Source organism: Vombatus ursinus, unplaced genomic scaffold (assembly GCF_900497805.2).
Source record: "Vombatus ursinus unplaced genomic scaffold, bare-nosed wombat genome assembly UNPS02007284.1, whole genome shotgun sequence".
In the NCBI taxonomy this organism is placed as follows: Eukaryota; Metazoa; Chordata; class Mammalia; order Diprotodontia; family Vombatidae; genus Vombatus; species Vombatus ursinus.
The window spans coordinates 8,449,192-8,456,129 of NW_020947062.1; the positions used below are offsets into that span (position 1 = coordinate 8,449,192).

At 34.2% G+C, this 6,938-nt stretch overlaps 1 pseudogene; it reads right to left on the reverse strand.

Annotated features, from left to right (window-relative positions):
- Positions 1-5,616: 5,616 nt before the first annotated feature.
- On the reverse strand, positions 5,617-6,281 carry LOC114033482 (annotated as a pseudogene).
- Between the last annotated feature and the right edge of the window lie 657 nt (positions 6,282-6,938).

The following is a 6,938-nucleotide window of genomic DNA, read 5'->3' on the forward strand; positions in this document are numbered from 1 at the left end:
TGTGTGTGTGTGTGTGTGTGTGTGTGTGTGTGTGTGTGTGTGTGTGTCTTTATTCCAGGCTCCAAAGGAAAGCTCAGACTGGGAACTTGTAAGCTTTCAGTGATCCCAAAGTGGTCTGATCCAGAGCAAAGTCTGATTGTTGCCCCACCTGGTCTAAGCTCTGCCAGTTTCTTACCTGTTTTTCTCTTAACAAAAGCAGAATGCTGCTGGACTCAGCCCCTATCAGTCAGCCACAAAGCTCATAGGTTCAGAGTGGCAGAACTGTAGACAGTTCTTTGGTCTGAGATTCCTGCCCTGATTATTCCTCTGCAACCTGGACTAGATGGTGGAACTGAGACCCTGCTCTGCTCATGGGGGTAGGAGATCCCACTGCTTCTGACTTCTGAATTTCCTGCTTTCTCAGGGCCTCACTACCCTGGAACACCACCCGACCCCTTCTCAATTTGCCCTGGATCTGTGACCCAGAACTGGAGAGACGGTAAAGAAACTGCTAGTTAGCAACTGTACCCATTGGGGTGCCCCTGTATAGGTCTCATGGTGTCCTGTCATGGATCACAGACCTTTTCTTACCTTGGTGTACTGCCTCCCTGGGGGTTGGAGTGCTTCATGGAACCGTGCTCTCAGTTTCTTTTTTTATGAACTAAGCTGAACAAATGACTCACTGTGACTTTTTGTGGATTTTCCCATCAGAATTCAGTCTGGTGCATTGTCTAGACCTGTTTGGAGGAGTTTTGTGGGAAGGCATCTAGCTATAGTGCTTGCTACTATTTTGCCATCTTGGCTCTGCCTCAAGAGATAGTTCTTTAAAAAAAAGAATTGAAAGCTATCAACAACCATATGAAAAAGTAATTTTCCTTAAGCACAGGTCTGATCATATCATCCCCCTGTTCAGTAATAACTTCAGTGGCTACCATTACCTCCAGAATCAAAATATCCTCTTCTTGGCATTCTAAGTTCATCATGACCTAAACCCCCATAACTTCCTCCTCCTCACAACCCTTCTTAAAACTTACTTCCTTACTTACTCTTTAATCTGGTGACACTAGAGCCTCCTTGCTGTTCCACTAACAAGACACTCCATCTCTCAGATCCAGGCATTTTCTCTGACTATTTTCCATGCCTGGAATGTTCTCCCTTATAGCATTTTCATGAAGATCAGATGAGATTTTACACACACACACACACACACACACACACACACACACACATGCACACAACACACACACATATATTATATATATTATATATAAACTTTGCAAACATTAAAATTTTTAATACAATTATCATTATTATTGCAAGGACCAAACCAGAAAAATGAAGATTAATCATGCTTCCCACATATTGCCAGGGAAGTGATAATCTAAAAATATAGAATGAGATGTATATTTTCAGATATAGCCAATGTATGGATTTGTGGTGTTTCATAATATGAATTTATTATTGTTGCAAAATATCTAATTAATCCTTATTTTCATTCAATTTCATTTTATTTTTAGTTTCAGATCCTCTTTTTCTCCCACCCATTGAGAAAGCAGTACATTTTAAAATTCATTATAAATATAAAGTCATGCAAACAAATTTTTGCATTCATTAGTCGTGTTCTGACCAAAAAAATCAAGAAAACAATTAAAGAGAAAAAAAAGATATGTTTCAATCTGCACTCTGAATCCGTTAGTTCTCTTTCTGGAGAGTAATACCATTTTTCATCATGAGTTCTTTGGACCATGGTGGGTTATGTGTTCACCAGAGTTACTAAGTCTTTCACAGTTGATTATCTTTACAATATTGCTGTTACTATGTAAATTGTTGTCCTGGTTCTTTTCACTTCACTTTACATCAATTCATATAAGTCTTCCAGGGTTTCTCTGAAGCCTTCTTTATCATTTTTATGGCACAATAATATTCCACTATATTCATATGTAATAACTTCTCCAGCCATTCCCTAATTGATGAGCATTCCCTCACTTTCCAATTCTTTGCCACCACGAAAAGAACTGCTATAAATATTTAGTACCTATAGGTCCTTTCCATTTTTCTTTTATTTGTTTGAGATATAGACCTGATATTGGTATTACTGGGTCAAAGGGAATGCATAGTTAAATATTTGGGGAGGAATAGTTTCAAATTGCTTTTCAGAATGCCTGAAACAGTTCACATCTTGATCAACAGTGCAATTATACACCTATTTTCTCACATCCTGTCCTGCATTTGTTATTCTTCTTTTCTGTTATCTTAGCCAATCTGATGAGTGTGAGATGGTACCTCAGAATTGTTTAAATTTGCATATCTTTTGGTTTAGGTAAATACAACATATCATTTTAATAAAGCTCCATTTATTCCTATACTTTGTAGCGTTTTTGAAAGGAGAGGGTGTTGTATTCTGGCAAAAGCTTTTTCTGAATCTACTGAAATAATCATAATTTTTTTTTGTTATTGATATAATCAATAATGTTCACAGTTTTTCTAATGCTAAATCAGCCCTGTATTCCTGGTATAAATTACACTTGATCATAATCTATGATCTTTGTGATATAGTGCTATAATCTCCTTGCTAGCATTTTATTTAGAATTTTGGCATCAAAATTCATTCCAGAAATCCATCTATAATTTTCTTTCTCTGTTTGGCTTTGTCTGGTTTAGATATCAAGCCCATTTTGGTGTCATGTAAAGAATTTTGTGGTGTTTTAGCCTATTTTTTTCAAACAGTTTATATAGTATTGGAATTAATTGTTCTTTGAATGTTTGATAGAATAAGCTTATAAGTCCATCTAGTTTGGGTTTGCTTTTTTTTGTTTTTGTTTTTGTTTTCCTTTGGGAAGTAATTTATGACTTGTTTAATTTCTTTTCGTAAGACAGAATTAAGTAACCATTCTATTTTGTGTTCTGGTAATCTGGGCAAGTTATATTTTTATAAATATTCATTGATTTTGTCAGGTTTATTGAAACATGGTTGGACAAAATAGACACTAGCAATTGCTTTTATTTCATCTTTATTGATTGTGAATTCACTTTTTGCATTTTTGATACTTGTAATTTGTTTTTTCTTTTTTAAAATCAAATTCATTAATGGTTTATTGATTATTTTTTAAACAGTTCCTAGTTTTATTATCAGTTGATTTTTAAAATTTTATTAGTTTTTCCTTTAATTTTCAGGATTTTATTTTGGTATTTAATTGGGTAGTTTTATTAAATGTTTTTCTAGGGTTTTTTAGTTGCATGTTCAATTTGTTGATTTCCTTTTCCTCTCTTTTATTAATATGAGCATTTAGAAATATAAGTTTCCCCCTAAGTACTGCTTTAGCTACATGCCAAAAAATATATTGTTGTCTCATTGTTATCATTATCTTTGATGATATTATCAATTGTTTCTATGATTTGTTCTTTGACCATTCATTTTTCAGGATTAAATTAATTAGTTCCTAATTAATTTTAATACATACCTCAAAATCTTTCTATTGAATTTTTCATTGCATTATGGTTACAAAATTAATTTAATATTTCTGCCATTCTATAATACTTTGTGAGGTTTTTATGCCCTAATAGATGGTCAGTTTTTTTGAAGGTGCTTTGCACAGTTTAAAAACATGCATATTCTTTTCTATTCCCATTCAATATTCTCCAGAAGTCCATCATATCTAACTTTTCTAAAATTCTATTCTTCTTCTTAGCTTCTTACTTGTTTATTTTATGGTTAGATTTATCTAGGTCTGAGAGGGTTAACATGAGAGATATTATATCCCTAGTACAGCTTAATTATTTTACACATTTAATATAAATATATTGAATTAAATTTATTATTAGATCACTAAATTAAATATACATATATATGTGTGTGTGTGTGTATATATATATATATATATATGCACATGTATGTATATATATATATAGTTTAACTGCTTCCTCCTGAAATTCATTTGACCTTTCCTTCAAGAATTTAGATGATATGCCATTTGGTACAAATACATTCAGTATTGATATTAATTCATTATCCGTATTATCTTTTAGCAAAATGCAGTTTCCTTGATTATCTCTTTTTTAAAAAATTATCTCTTTTAATTAGGTATATTTTGGCTTTTGCTTTGTCTGAGATTGTTATTGTTACCCCTGCCTTTTTTACTTCAGCTAAAGCATAATAGATTCTGCTCCAGTCCCTTCTTTTAACTCTATGTGTATCTTTTCATCTTAGGTGTTTATTATAATCAATATATATTTGGATTCTGGTTTCTAAACCATTCTACTATCTTTTCCTATGTTGTGAGTGAATTCATCCAATTCGCTTTCATAGTTACAATTATTAAATATGTGTTTTCCTTTATCCTATTCTATTTATCTTCTCTTTTTCGCCATGTCCCCTCCTCATGAGACTGTTTTGCTTCTGATCACTGTACTTCTTAACCTACCCTTTTACTTATCTCCATCTCCCTTTCTCTTAACTCCTTTCCCTCCTACTTCTCTGATGAGTAAGATGAAATTCTGTTTTCATGTTTATAACTATTTTCCCTCCTTGAACCAATTCATATGAGAGTGAGGTTCAAGTGTTGCCCCCTCCTTCCTCTCACCCTTCCCTTCATAATATAAATACCTTGAGCATCCCATTTATGTGAGATAATTTTCTTCATTCCTCCTCTTGCTTTCCCCCATTCCACTGCATTTCTCTTTCTTGTTCTTTCATACTTCTTTTGAGATTATTCCAACACAATAGAATTACACTCATGTCCTCTAAATTGACTTCCTGTAACAGCCCTAATGATGATAAAATTTTGAGGGGTTACAAATCTCACTTTCCCATATAGGGATGTAAACAATTTAATCTTGTTTAGTCCCTTATTATTTCTTACTCATTTTTACCTTTTTATGCCTGAATTTTGTATTTGAATGCCAAATTTTCTATTAAGCTCTGTTCTTTTCATTGGGAATGCTTGAAAGACTAGTGGATTCCTTCAAATTTTACTTAACCCTGTGATCCTAAAATATGTAAGTAGTTTTCCTTTAAAATTTCTTAAAATATTATGCCTAGTTTCTTTTTTTACTCATGACTTTCAGGGAGCCCAGTGATTCTTAAATTCTCTCTCCTCAATCTATTTTCCAGGTCAGTTGTTTTTTCCTATGTGATATTTCACTTTTTTCTATTTTTTTCAGAATATAATATTTTTCTCGTCTTCTTATTTTGTCTTATTGTTTCATAGACTCATTAGTTTCCACTTTGCCAATTCTAATTTATTAAAAATCCATTTATGGTGTCTTTTTTTTCAGAAAAATGCATAGAATATTTAACATTCAGGTAGCAGAGTACTTATAAGTGCTTTGTGGGAAGACACTACTTGCTTCAAGGAATTTTTCTCCACTCTACACAACACTTTCATAGCTGGAAATTATACACCAACATGGCAACAATCATCTCAGGTTAATTATCCCCTCTTTTACACCTGTGATGGCTCCATCCACTCTTTAGGAAGTTCAGCCGAAATCAACAGAAATAACTCTCTCTAAAACGAAAACAAATGCAAAATATATTTTACAGGAGATAAGTAAAAAGTTGTACATGTCCTAGTCAGGGTGTCCATAAGGTGACAAAAAAAAAAAACTACTCACTGCTGATAGAGCAGGCATACTCACCTAGCTTTGGAGCATGGCTAATTGGGATTGAATGGCTTCAAAATCCTCTGCCTCCTCCTCCTCCTCAACAGCAATTGTTGCCCTAACAAGCTCAAACTCTGGAAAAGTATCCATAATTGTACAGGGTGCTTTGCCTAAGGCCCCTGCTATAATCTCAAAGAGAATTTTATCAATCTCTATTTCTTCCACTTCCTCCATTTCTTCTTGACTGCCCATGCTTTCAAAAGTGTCTTCTCACATCTCCTCTATGATCCCTGCCTTCATCATCTCTTTAGACAGGTCCTTCATGGTTGCCTAGATCTCTTAGATTTTCAGTAGGCTTTGGATGGCTCTCACCACTTCTGTGCTCTTCTGTAAGGAGCCAACCACCCGAAGGACAGCCAGTTGGTTCTTCATGCCCATGAGAACAGAATTTACATGTGCCTTTGATGCATACAGTTTGCTCACAACCTTCCTTCATATGATCATCTCCTTGGCTAGAATAATATAGACATTCTTCTGGCCTTTTTTGGCAGCATCCTTCACAGATTGCTTCACTTTTTCCTCTTTCCTCTGGATAGCTCTTATTTGCCTGTCAACTACTTTCATTTCTTTTCTGATCTTCAATGATTATTCATTGACCAGCTCCTTAGAGGCTTCCCTTCTGTCTTTCCAAAGAGTCCCATTTCAAACTCCTGCCAATTCTAATTTTAAGTATTTTTGTGCTTTTGTTTTTACAAAACTATTCATTCTTTTTTTATAATTTTCTTCTATAGCTCTCATTTCTTTTCCCAATTTATCCTTTACTGTTTTATTTGATTTTTTTTGCTTTTATTTATCTCTTTCTTTAATTCTTCTAAGAACTCTTTCCAATCTTTATTTTTCTTTGAGGCTTTGTTTATAGATATCTTCAAGTCATTGTCTTCTTTTGTGTTTGTGTCTTGAGTTTCTCTTTCACTCTAGCAGATTTTCATGGTCAGATTTTTTTTCCCATTTGCTCATTTTCCCAACCTACTTCTTGACTTTGGACTTTATTATTGGGTTCTGCTCATCTCTGGGATGGGATGTCTGATCTGAACTTGTTTTTTAGGTACCTCCATTTTCTCCCCTCTTACTCTCTTCCTAATCTCTTCCAATTCAGCTGCTGACCTTATTATTCCACTGAAACTGCTCTCTCCATAGTTACTAATGATCTCTTAGCTGACAAATCCAATGGCCTTTTCTTGGTCTGCATTCTCCTTGACCTCTTTTCAGCCTTTAGTCCAGTTGATCACTCTCTCCTCCTTGATACTATCTTCTCTCTAGGTTTCTGGGACACTATTCTCTTGTGGTTCTCCTCTTAC